Raw genomic sequence first — 14,041 nt, 5'->3', positions numbered from 1 at the left:
TATATCCCAGAAGGAAGTGTTTGGCTAAACACTTGCTTTATCTCAGAATACAAGTTCCCGGGTCAAATCCAAGTCCTCTGATCAAATTTACATTCCAAAAGGAATTAAAATTATTCAATTATTATTTTAAAATTATTAAATTTATTAGAAATATAAATTTGACCAGGAGACTTGGCTTATGAGATAAAGCAAGTGTTTAGGCAAAAACGGTTCACAACAATTTAATGACAACAGTGTTGGAGTTTTATGTACAAACTTCTTTTTGCTATTCTAATTAATGAATTGACCTGTTTATTTTTTTAAAATGTCCATATGTCTTATTTTCATGAAAATGCAAAATATGCTTAGTGACCTTGAGTGTCCATAAATAGTCACCATTTTTCATTTGCTTGTAACTCCCCAATGGAAAAATGTATTGCCTAGGGGACTTAACCTCTACAAAGGCTGTCTAATGGAAGAAGAAATAACTGGAATAAACTCCAACCTTAAAACTCGGCCCGGCACGGTGGCTCACGCCTGTAATCCCAGCACTTTAGGAGGCTGAGGTGGGCGGATCACGAGGTCAAGAGATCGAGACCATCCTGGCCAACACGGTGAAACCCTGTCTCTACTAAAAATACAAAAAAAAAAAAAAAATGTAGCCAGGCATGGTGGCACGTGCCTATGGTCCCAGCTACTCGGGAGGCTGAGGTGGAAGAATCACTTGAACCCAGGAGGCGGAGGTTGCAGTGAGCTGAATTTGCGCCACTACCCTCCTGCCTGGTGACAGAGCAAGACTCCGTCTAAAAACAAAACAAAACAAAATACTTCAGCTTTTAGTAACAAACTCTTCTGAAAACACTTTAACAAAACTAAGTGAAAAATAAGTGATTTTACTAACAAGGGAAAGAAGAGAGGAAATTTTTGAACTTGCTTAATTAAAAGAAATCCAAGACTCTAAATAGGAGTAATCATTGATCTGCTTGACCATTGAGAAAAGAAGATAGCTTTTGTTTTTCACTCATTTACTCAATTTGTTTACTCAAGTATTAAGCACCTACTTTGTGCAAAGTATCCTAAAAGGGTCTGTGTGTATTACAACTGCAGCAAAATAGAATCCTTGCTTGACTTAATCATATCTAGGATAGAAAATGAAGAGTCTCTAAATTTATTAACTAGCTAGGCAAGAATATTTTTCCCCATCAGGAATTCTCCTAAATTGCTACTATAATAATCCAACAAGTCAAAAATTTAAATCCTAGTATAAAAGAAAAGACAGAACAAAACAAAATGAAATGGGAGTTTTTATAAAGGAAGGCACATGTTCATGGCAAGGCACATTTAGACTAAAAACCAGATCTCTGAAGGCAATGGGTAGGGGAAAGCTGGAAACTCTTTGAGAATCTATAAAGTATATAGGATTTTTTTTAAAAAAAATCACCAATGAATCACAGACCTAAACATCAGAGTTAGAACTGTAAAATTCTAAGAAGATATCATGGGGAAAAATCTTCAAGACATTAGACCTGGCACATGGACGTGGAACCAAAAGCACAGGCAACAAAAGAAAAACATAGGTGAATTGGATTTGGTCAAAATTAAAACTTTTGTACATCAAAGAACACTACCAGAAAGTGAAAAGGCAATCCATATAATGGGAGAAAATAATTGAAAATCAAATATCTGGTAAGTGATTAACATTGGCAATATATTAAAAATTCCTACACCTCAACAAAAAATAAACACACAGATTAAAAATGAACAAAGGATTTGAAAGGAAATTTCTCCAAAGAAAGGTCAATCAGTACATGGAAAGATACTCAACATCACTAATCATTTGGGAAATGCAAATCAAAACCACAATAAAGTATCACTTCATACTTGGTAGGATAGCTATTTTTTTTAAAAGAAAAGAAGCATTAATAAGGATATGGAGAAATGATAACCCATGTGCGTTGCTGGTAGAAATATAAAATAGTGCAGCTGCTGTGGAAAACACTTTGATGGTTCCTCAAACATTAAACAGAATCACCACGTGGTCCAGCAATTCTACTATAGGGCATGTATCCTAAACAATTGGAAGAAGGGACTCAGATAGTTATCTGTACACCAGTGTTCATAGCAGCATTATTCATAGTAGCCAAAAAGTGAAAACAACCCAAATATCTATCAACAGATGAACAGATAAACCAAACGTGGTATGTAGGCACAATGTAATACTACACAGCCTTAAAAAAAGAAATAAAATTCTGATATATGCTATGACCTAGATTAACCTTGAAAACATTGTGCTAAGTAAAATAAGCCAGACACAAATAGACAAGTGCTGTAGGGTTCCACTTATAACATGAATCTAGAATAGTCGAATTTATAGAAAAAGTAGAATAGTGATTACTGGGAGATAGGGGAAGAGAAGGATAGGGAGTCACTGTTTAATAGTTACCCAGTTTTCATTTGGAATGATGAGAATGTTCTGAAGAAGGATAGTAATGATCATGTACAACATGAATGTAATTAATGCCTCCGAATTGTACATTTGAAATGGTTAAAATGGTAAATTTTGTTATGTATATTTTAAAATTCACCAGCGTTTTGTTGAGATCCATAGGCAGAAAGAGTCGGTAGGAGACAAAAATCACAGTAGTTAGCTGTGGGTCAACCCTGACAACATGCGGTGTCTCTTTGGTATATATTTTGCTAGGCAGTAGTCATTTATACCTATGCAATGCCACTATTTCATGAGAAATAATTATGTAATAAACATAAAAATTAATCAAAATATACAAAATATTACTGTCCTCCCGCCATTGTTTTAGTTTCCAAAATTTAAACATTTAAAGTTACTCTCAATTGTAATCTTGTCATATTAGCCCTTTCCCCTGCCCCAAATAGTAATAAGGGGTTCCAAGAATTCAATCCATTTCAGACAGGAGAAAAATCTAGAACATTTACATATAAATATATTTACATATACATTTACATATAAATCACCAAAAAATGACAAAAACACATTTTTTTTGTACAGAAATTAGAAGCTTCTCAAACATTTATTCTGATTATATGTTACTCGTGCCCAGAAAGGGATTCAGTTAAAACAGGGTGCACTCAGTTGGCACAGTTTCTCACGCCTGTAATCTCAGCACTTTGGGAAGCCGAGGCGGGCGGATTGTGAGGTCAGGAGATTGAGAACAGCCTGGCCCACATGGTGAAATTCTGTCTCTACCAAAATACAAAAGATTAGCCAGGCACGGTGGTGTGCACCTATAATCCCAGCTATTCGGGAGGCTGAAGCAGGAGAATTGCTTGAACCCAGGAGACGGAGAATTGCTTGAACACAGGAGGCAGAGATTGCAGTGAGCAGAGGTCATGCCACTGCACTCCAACCTGGCAACAGAGTGAGACTCTGTCTCAAAAAAAAAGGTACACTCATCCCTTTCCAAAGTTGGACCCATGCTGGTCATTTTATCATTGGTTTATCATGCAGCCCTCAATGCAGGTTAGTAATCTATACAAAATCAAGAAAAGGTCTTCATCGTCTACTTTCAGCCTTGCTCTCTGTATTTCAGCCATGCTGGCTTTCTTGCCTCTCCTTAAATACATCAACTATGCCTTGGGGCTTCTGCAATTGCTGTTTTTCTGTGTGTGACTAGAATGATGCTTCAGTTTTTAGCTAGCTCCCTTACTTTCTCATGTGCTTCATGCCTCTACTCAAATATTCCTCTATAAAAGTTTTCTGTCTAAACAATACTTCCTTCTCTCAAGTCTCTGTCCTGTTTTATTGTTTTTCACAGCATATCTTATGGTAGAATGATGGATAGTGGCGAATATTTATCTATTCGTTATCTCTTAAAATTGGCATCAAATGTCCATGTATTGCTCATTGCTATATCTAGTGTCTACAATAGTGCCGACTTAAATACTTTCTGAAGAAGGAAGGGAGGGAAAAAAGAAAGAGGGAAGGAAAGAAAGAATTGCTTTTAAATTCCAGGAAGAGTATGAATGCTGAGAAGAGTAAGACTGTGAGTTCTTAGAGCTGGCCTGGAGGGACTCAGCAGCCATTTACCACTGCCTTTGGGATCTCTGCCAGGTCCTCCCTCCCTGCAAACCTCAATGGCACCAATACCAACTTGGATGCCAACTCCTGACCTACACACATTGGAAGCCAACTAGACCAGACCTAATAATTAATCACTATCCTAAGATGAATCAGTTGGAAATTCCAGCTTTAACTTTGTTTTGTCTTGTCTCTCAGTCTACTTCTTAAGCATACCTGTCACCTCCACAATTTCCTTGTGTCCCTTTACTTATTTCACTTAGCATGTCTCTTCAAGGTCTGTGCATGCTGTCACAAATAGTAATGTTTCCTTTTTAAGGCTGGATAATATTCTATTTTATATACAGATCACATTTCTTTACCCTTTCATCTGTTGATGGTCATTGGGTTGTTTTGGTTATTGTGAATAATCCTGCAATGAACACAGAAGTGCATATATCTCTTTGAGATCCTGATTTCAATTACTGGATCATATGGTAGTTCTATTTTTAATTATTTGAGGAACTTCCATAATATTTTCCACAGCAGCTATACTATTATGCATTCCCATCAACAGTGAACAAGGGTTTCATTTTCTTCACATTCTCAACAATACTTTTCATTTTTTATAATGCCATTTTAGCAGGTGTGAGATGATTAACTCATTGCAGTGTCAATAAAATCTTACCCACTAAGTCTAGAGGACAAGCTACCAATCCACGAATCACTAAAATAGATTGAGATATATCACAGAACTCAAGGGCCCAATTTTCCATGGTTTTTATATCCCAGTAAAAGTACAGTATCTAAGTGGAAAACTGATATTTTTAAAAAATCATTTGCATGCGAAAAGTTGTTATAAATATAATGTAAAATAAATTAGTTTTCAAAAATGTTTTAAAACACTTAAAAATTCTTGAATCATAGATGCTGGACAACTGACATAGATAATTGAGTCTTTGTGACAGTGAGTACTGTGATTTAGGTTTCATTTGTGTGCATCAATTTGTGATGCTCTAAATATTTGTACTCCTCCAGAATAGAATATCTAAATTCTTATTTTCCAGGATATATGAACACCACCATCTCATCCTGCACGAGATCACTTTGCTTTCCATACTTCTCCATCCGCTAGCCCCAGGATCTCATATGCATAGCTTCAATCCCTGTTTCTTTTCCATTTCAGAATGAACTTCACCCAAGACATTTCTTTTTTTTACTTTATAGACTGAGTCACACCCTGTTGCCCAGGCTGGAGTGCAATGGCTCAATCTTGGCTCACTGCAGCCTTCACCTCCCAGGCTCAGGCACTTCTCCTGTCTCAGCCTCCTGAGCAGCTGTGATTACAGATGCCTGCCACCATGTCCAGCTAATTTTGCATTTTTTTTCTAGTAGAGATGGAGTTTCACTATGCTGGCCATTGTGAGGCTGAGGCAGGTGGATCACTTGTGGTCAGTCTCAAATTCCTGACCTCAAGTGATCCGCCTGCCTCAGCTCACAATGTGCTGGATTACAGGCATGAGCCACCGTGCCTGACCTACACTAGACATTTCATACACATATCCCTTTTAATTATACCATCTTTTTTCAACTCCTTCCTACCTTGGAAAAGTCCTTTTATCCATTTTAATTTTTTAAATGGTAAAACAAAATATGGGAATCAGCAAGTTCAGTAATCAGTATCAGTAACGTTTGTCAGAGTAGTGCAATGATACCTCAGACCAGGAAAGTGAAATCATTCAACCTATAAAACAACTTCAAAAACACTTAAAATGCATATGTACTCTTTCTATAATGTCTTCAAACTTCCATCAAAATCTCAGTTTTGACGTAATACAATGTACCTCTCAGGAATTGGTATACTCAAGATGAAAACTGAAACAATCTTCCATCTCTCTTTTTTTGTTCTCTATTACTGTAATTACATGATTTGGTTTGATTGCAAATATAATTTTATTTTAGCTCCATTAAGGATTGAAAATATTTCATGGAATACTGGGTAACATAACCATCAGGTGTATCTGTGTGGAGTATGTGCAAACATATACTTAGATTTATTTCCTATAAAAGAAATGTGCATGTCACTCAAGTATAGTAACCACTGTGAGTCTTTGGAAAGGTTAGGTAATTTCTCTGCCTTAGTGTTCTCACCTCAAATTGGTGGTCATGAGGATTTAAACGGAGCATATAAAAATCCCTTAACAAACTGTTCAGTTAGTATTAAGGAGACTTCCATACATAAGACTGTTATATTAATGTTATCAGTAATGTCAGCAGGATGTAAACTTTTCCATCTGCATTTTTCCTTGTAACAGGATAATTGCTGGCCTGGTGCAGTGGCTCACACCTGCAATCATGGCACTCTGGGAGATTGAGGACAGCAGATCACCTGAGGTCAGGAGTTTGAGACCAGCCTGGCCGTCATGGTGAAAGTCTATCTCTACTAAAACTACAAAATTTGCCGGGCATGGTGGCACATGCCCGTAATCCCAGCTACTTGGGAGGCTGAAGCAGAAGAATTGCTAGAACCCGGGAGGTGGAGGTTGCAGTGAACTGAGATCACAACACTGCAGTCCAGCTTGGGTAACAGAGTGAAACCACCATACTTTTACCTATGTTAAACCTGCACATATGCATATTCTGCATATGTACACTGAAACTTAGTTAAAAAATAAAAATAAAAGAGGCCAGATACCAGTGGCTCATGCCTGTAATCTCAACACTTTGGGAGCCTGGCAAATTTTGTAGTTTTAGTAGAGATAGAGTTTCACCATGTTGGTCAGGCTGGTCTCAAACTCCTGACCTCAGGTGATCTGCCCTCCTCGATCTCCCAAAGTGCCGTGATCACCTGAGGTCAGGAGTTCAAAACCAGCCTGGCCAACATGGTGAAACCCCATCTCCACTAAAAATACAAAATTAGCAGGGCGTGGTGGCGCATGCCTGTGATCCCAGTTACTCAGGAAGCTGAGGCAGGAGAATTGCTTGAACCCAGGAAGCGGAGGTTGCAGTGAGCCAAGATGGTGCCATTGCACTCCAGCCTGGGCAAGAAGAGCAAAACTCCATCTCAGTAAAAAAAAAAAAAAAAAGGCATTTGATGATAATATTCTAAGTTATCAAATGTTTATATACCATTATTAACACCTACTTATGTCTACATATCATGTGTAAGACATTAAAGTGGCTATTTTGGAAAAAACAAATTAGGATGTGTGTGTGTGTGTGTGTGTGTGTGTGTGTGTGTGTGTGTATTACTATATATACAATATATGCAATAGCCCTTAGAAGTAGATACTACTAATTTACAGGGAAGCAATATTTAAGAAATTAATATTTGACTAAAACCACATATTGAGTAACGAAAATATTTGGGAAAAAAACCTTTCTTTAACTATACTAATTTGAACTCAAATTGATTTCTCTGTGCTTTTAACACTTTATAAAATGTTACGGTCTGAAACATAGTAGAGATGTAATATAAATTTTGAAAGGCGCTTTTCTGCCTAGCTGTTCTACAAGTGTTCCTTCTTAAAAATCTGTCAGCGGATCTCATGGGATTAGAACCTTTTCCCAGTTGATCCATGAGTAAGCCACTTCCCTTTTTCCTACCTGAATTGCCATGAGCCAAGTTTGGAGAGTGGGTAACAAGAATATATATGTTGTTAAGAAGGAAACAAATTCATCACTTCAACTTTATAATATTTTGTTGCATGAAAGGATCGTTTATAAAGATTGGTTCCATAATATTTACCTAGAAGGAATTACTCAGATAAAGTAAAGGCATCACTTAGCAATAAAGCATTCAATTCATCCTATTTAAAATGTTACTCCATGCCCTAAAATATACACTGTCTATTGGACTTGAAAGAATAGTAATTTAGTAGAGTTTAAATCAATACATGAAATATAATTAAAATTTTTTTTTTTTAGAAATAGGGTTTCCTTATATCATCCAGGCTGATCTAGACCTCCTGGCTCAAGCAATCCTCCAGCCTCAGCCTCCCAAAATATTGGGACCACAGGTGTGACCAACGGTGCCTGGCATGATATTTTATTATCATGTAACATTTTTCTAATTTTTCCTGTTTTACTCAACTTCAGGGATTTGAATATCTACATTTACTTATTTTTTTCAAATTCCAAAGTGTAGATTCTCAAGAAGATGACATATTTTAAATATAATTACATTGGATTTAAAAACATATGGCATGGAAGCAACTAGTAAAAGTTGACAGATACCATATCCACTGAAATTATCCCCAGTTTAAAAAAATCAGATAATACAGGGAGTCTAGGTATGCAGATAACACATACAATTTTTATTAGAAATCTCCATGGAAATGTTTTTAATACTTATATTTTAATGCATATATCTAATCTTATTTATCTTTCTTTAGAGGCCTAATTTTCTAATTATTTGTATTAATAGTTTGACCCGAAAGTGGAGTGAAATTTGCATTACTGGTATTAATTAAACATTTAGAAGATGAAATGTAGGAGAGAAGAAGGAAATAAAGAAGAAAAAGGGCATTCATTGCAGGGCAGGATGCTAGCTTAATGACATTGTAAATGTGCTCACTCTTTCTAAATTTCCAAGTGAACAATCATAGGTGCAATTAGAGTTTTATTGTATTTTGATAAATGATTCAGAAAGCTTTGTAAAAAATCCAAGAAGACATTTTAAAGAAATGTATGATCAGTAATAGCAGTTTCTCAAACACTTGACACACAAAAAAGAAACTCATAAAATGAATATCAAGGAAACTACAATTAAAATAATGGTAGATTTTAACAATATATGGCATTTTTTTGGCTTCACTTTATATCACTTTAAAAAATCTAAAGGTATTTCATTTCCTGTATTAAAGAAACAATAATAGCCTATTTTTTACTTACAGTAAGTTCTTATTTAAAGAGATGTGGAAAGAACTGTTTTCTCAATAGGGCTAAAAATACATAAAATAATTCAATTCTAAATATGCCAGTTCAGATTTGTTTGTGGCATATTATGCTTACTGGCACAATAAGGCATTCCCCTCTTCCTTCCCCACTTTATCATGGTCTGGCATTTTTCCTCACCACCAAGAAGGGTTTCATTCCTTCAAACTTTATTCTACCTTTAGCTGCCAAGAGCTGATAGCTTTCCCTTTTGCCTAAAGCATTTCCTTCCAGCAATGCAGAGAGGAAAGAGTAAGTGAAACCTTCAATGAAGAAATTTAATTTTTTAGAATGGCAAGACACCAAAATTGTTATTTCATACTCCACAAAAGTATTCTAACCACATTCTCTGGATGCTCTCATAAATCCTTATATAAAAATATTTTTGTGCAATTTTATAATATCCATTTTAATATGACCTTGCCTCTCAAGTGGTAATCTAACTCTACATAGTTCTAAAGTAAGATGTCACAATACTTCTGTAAAGAATAAATTAGCTAACTTGTGATGTGTAATACGGAGGACCATCTTCAATTAGTACACAGATGCTCTCCAATACAACGATATACCAGCGTCGGAGCAAATTTTTTAAAATCCCTGGTAATAATTAGTGAAAGAATTTATTCCTTCAAGATGTAATGTAATAACCAAATTATTTACCAAAAAAACTGTGGTTGGTCATTTGCTACCTTAAAAAAAAATCACTAATCAGAGTTTGTCACCTAACTCATAGCTACATTTTCAACCAAATGCTAATAGTGAAATTACTTGTTTGTTTAAATTTTTAAGTACAGTCTTGAAAAATAAAGAGGGCAGGCAAATTACCATACAAAGTGTTTGTGTGTGTGTGTGTGTGTGTGTGTGTGTGTGTGTGTTTAGTAAAATTCTCGTATAAATATGACACAATCACTGATCAGCATGAAGTTTGCAGTTCTTATTCCCACTGTAATAACAGTAATGGGTCTTCATGAATAAGCCCACATTGCTTCTTTGAAACTTCCTTAGAGGATGCTTCAAAGTTGTAGATAATGTGCCCTCTGTACCTGGGGCAAACATCAATTCAGACCATGTGGAAACCTAATCTATGTCCTCAGCCTCAGCTGGCTATATTTCTATCAACTAAGCTCACGTAAGTGTCTATATTTATTTTAAAAGAATATTTTAAATTCATAGTCAGTGACTATTGATTGGCCCTTAAATTCCTGGTAGATGATACAGATTTAAACCTAGAAAAGGTCATCATTATAGATTTAGAGTCATTCATACTAAAATTATATTAGTTTATGCAATCTAATTTTTTCTTACAACATATTTTACATTTGTGGTCACTGCCTTTCCAAGAATTTATAAATTACTTACCTTTGAGTACATTATCATCCACACTGCTAAAAGATGAGAATACATCTCAGGATTTGTTTATTTTACCTCCTCAAAGTTATAGCAGAATATTGTAAACATACTAAATGGTCAACAAAAAAATAAATAGAATCACAAAATGCATGTTTCCAGGGTTGACGAGCTTTATGCTGGAAGAATCCATATTTTTGTACTTTATTATTTATATAAATATCTACAAATGCCCTACTCTTTGATGCCAGGCACTATTCTGGAAGCTAAGCCAACAATGAAGACATAGTCTATTCAGTATGCAAATCCACAAAACACCTGCACGCTGTAACAAGCATTATGAAAGAAACAAATAAGGTACCAAGATCAAGACCAACAGGGGACAACCTACTTTTGACAAGATGATCAAAAATGATCTTTCCAAAACAAAAAACCTCAGCTGAGATTTAAAGTTTGAGAAGGAGTGAGCACGCATAGAGTTCAGGCATTGGGAACAGCATTTGAAAAGACCTTAAGGAGTGCTGTTGTTTCCTGGGTTTTAGACACTGAAACACCACCTGGGCAGGAGCACCTTAATGAGAAGAGAACAGGTTCTGGTGAGGTTGGAGAGAAGGGACAGAACAGAGGGTAAACCACATGCTGAAGAAAGGCATTTGTTGTTATTGCTAATTGGTCTCTGTGTAGCAGTGTTTTTTCTTTGTCTTTTTTAAAAAAATGCAATTGTGAGCCAATGTTTGTAAGGGGAGACAGGATGGTGTTGCTTTGTATGGAGAATGAATTGCACAAGAGAAAATTACAGAAGTAGAGAGACTGCTGTGGATGTTGTGGCAGGTTTCCAAGTAAATTATGATGATGACCTGAGCTAATTTGGTGGCAGTATAGATACAGAAAAGAGGGTGAACGAAATGCATCTGAGATGTATGAAGACATAGAAATAAATTTGGGAGATAAGATTGATCAGTCTACATACAGGCTGGATACGGCTGAAATGGGGTCATAAGGAAGGGAGCAATCAAAGGTGATTTTAATAATTGGATGGTAAAGCCATTTATTCAGATAATGAAGATGGGAGGAAAGAATCTGAGATAGTTTTAGAAAAAGTCATAAATTATTATCATTCTGACATCCAGAATATTCCATTTACATTAATACACTTTAAGCTCCTTTACAAGATCATGACTTGTCTTAGAAAAACACCAAATGAAACCTTCTAGTGTTTCACACTCTTTTGCATAACTAATAGGAATAAAAACTGGATAAAGACTAGTTTTTATTATTCATGCAAAATGAAAAATTTTACTTTTTTCCTTGCCACAGAGAAAGTGGGTTGAATATATTTTAAAAAGTAAATAGGACCCTACTGATTGCTTTTCTGAATTTATTTATTTAGCTGCTGAAACAGCACAGCAACAGGTAGTAAAAACAGAAGCATTACCAGAGATGAGTTCCCATGATTACTTGCAGGCCTTAGGGCACAGGAGGCCCAGGGTTCTTTTGGCAGAAAGCCAGACCTGACTCATCTTTCTCCTGTGGAAGCATCAGGTACTCAGTGAGCCCAGCCCTGCACCATAGGAATCATGGCATACCATATATACAGTCTCTGTAAAAATACATCACTGTGTCCCACGACTGCACAGTGGCTTACTTAAGAAAACCTCCTTTTAAACATCTACAAAAAAACCAAAAAACAAAAAACAAAAAAACTTATATTAAGCCAAACTACTACCAGTTGCCCAAACAGAGGGCACATCCTCCTTTCCATAAAATGCCATATTCTGTCTAGAATTTAGTTGTTGATAAGCTTGATTAACAATCATGAGAATTTGTTACATAGGGATCAGATAAGACTAGTTTTCATAATCGATATATATATATATATATATATATTTAAATCTCACCATAAATTATGAGAAAGAAAATTCTAGTTTAAACTTTTTAAAATAGTGGCAAAAATCTGAAGAATTTTCAATAAAATGAACAGTTTAATAATTGGATTTGGTTTGCAGATTATATAAAATAGGTTTATACTGATGTTAAAGCAAAAGTTATTAAAATATATTTAAATTACAAGGAATGAAAGAGAGAGCACATCTTTATCTTGTCTACAGGGAAGAAGAAACAGAAAAGAATATTAAATATGCTTCTGTAAATAACTGAACCTCCCAACACTGACTTCCTATTCATTAACTTGACAATCCATCACTTCTTAAAAGCTTACTTTGATTGGCTTTTATCTTACTGACACGAGCTTCTTAAAATCTCCCCTCAGTTTCTCGCCTAACCTATGAATGGTGCAACTTAAAAAAAAAAAAAAAAAGCTAAAATAATGAGTGAAATGTGTACTATAATCACAAAAACTGGCATTAACATTTCTAATTTCTTGTTCTAATCTTTTGTCTTGAATGTAAGGGACGAAAATATCCGTGTTTTTCCTAAAAGTGAATGAGTTTCCTAAGCTGAATTCGATAAAAAGTTAAAAGGATTCTCCATCTTTTCTGAATTTCACTATGAAGTGCTTATTCGTTTGAAAAAAATAAACTGCGCTGAGAAATAGGGGTATAGCTGTTCTGTTAATTATTTGCGTTTGTGTGTTCTTAAGGGGTGCGGGGTTCTTTTCTGTCCCCACAGGTAGTATCTGTTATGCTGGTTCTCCACGGCCAGCTTTGCAGATGGGAAATACAGCACATGCTTTTTGCTCGTAAAAAATATAAGCTGCTCCTTGAACTGAAGCCCATCTAACAACTATGTTAGCGTAAACAGAAAGAAATAAAAAACAGTAAACCACCAGGCATGGCTACCTTTCCTTTCCAGTTTCAGAACCTGGTAGCAAACCCACAGGGTCAAAGCCGGCAAAGGAGCTACCCAGCTTTCGAAATAACTACCCTCCCAGCTCCTCTTCCTCCCATTGCTGGAACCACCTGGGCAAGCTTCTCCCCTCTCTTTTTCCCAGGTGGCGTAGTACTGGGTGCCAGAACCGAGATGTGAAAATAAGACACAGGTGGGTGTGGCGATTGAGGCGAGCATCGGCGAAAGACGGGGGGTTTCTCCTCCTGCCACACAGAAGGAGCAAAAGGAAAGGCACTTACTTGCGACCTAGCCAGGCGACCATTCCCAACGGGTGCACCTGCAGAATCTGGCCCCAGGGGAGGGCGCGGGCCTCTCTCTCTCCTCTGCGCTCTCTCCGGGCTGCTTCTTTTTCTTTGGGCTCCTGTTGCTCCGGGGACTCCAGCCGCTGGCAGCCCCTGGCACCCAGGTTAGCTCAGCCCCATTCGAGCCGGCGGAATTGGAAAGCCTACAAGCGCAGCAGGAGCGCGGGCGACCGCCTGCACGCAGACTGTGCCCCTCCTGCCAGGGCGCTCCCGGGAAGGTAGCAGCCCCGCCTCCCCGAGGGCAGCTGCGCGGCTCAGCCTCCTCCACTCCTCCCTGCGCGCCTGGGTCCCCACCCCTTGCTCCCTCCCTTCCTCCCTCCACTACTGCGGGCGGCGCAGGGCGGGACCCGTGTAGGGGCGCGGTGGTGGAGACGCTCCTCTGCACCATGCGCTAATAGAAGGCGGAGGAGGGGGTTGCACGACCTGCCATCAATAGGGGCACGTGTGTATGTGTGTGGTGTGTGTGTGTGTGTGTGCGTGTGTGTGTTATTAGATGCCGCCAGAAGTGCCCTTCCCTTACCTCACCCCCGCCCCCATCATCCCTTCCCTCCCTTCCTGCTCAGCAGAGTCTGCTAACGTTTCCGATCAGCCACTTTTG

At 37.4% G+C, this 14,041-nt stretch overlaps 1 protein-coding gene across 1 annotated transcript in view; it reads right to left on the bottom strand.

Annotated features, from left to right (window-relative positions):
* The window catches only part of SCN9A (sodium voltage-gated channel alpha subunit 9), a 174,764-nt gene extending 161,154 nt beyond the window's left edge, over nucleotides 1–13,610 (bottom strand). Inside the window, exon 1 of the mRNA XM_010352437.2 lies at nucleotides 13,381–13,610. The gene's annotated coding sequence lies outside the window, so the exon portion shown is untranslated. The remainder of the gene's footprint in view (nucleotides 1–13,380) is intronic.
* Between the last annotated feature and the right edge of the window lie 431 nt (nucleotides 13,611–14,041).

Source organism: Saimiri boliviensis, chromosome 5 (assembly GCF_048565385.1).
Source record: "Saimiri boliviensis isolate mSaiBol1 chromosome 5, mSaiBol1.pri, whole genome shotgun sequence".
NCBI lineage: Eukaryota > Metazoa > Chordata > Mammalia > Primates > Cebidae > Saimiri > Saimiri boliviensis.
The sequence above is the reverse complement of the archived record's forward strand: the minus strand, read 5'-3'. Positions and strand labels throughout refer to the sequence as shown.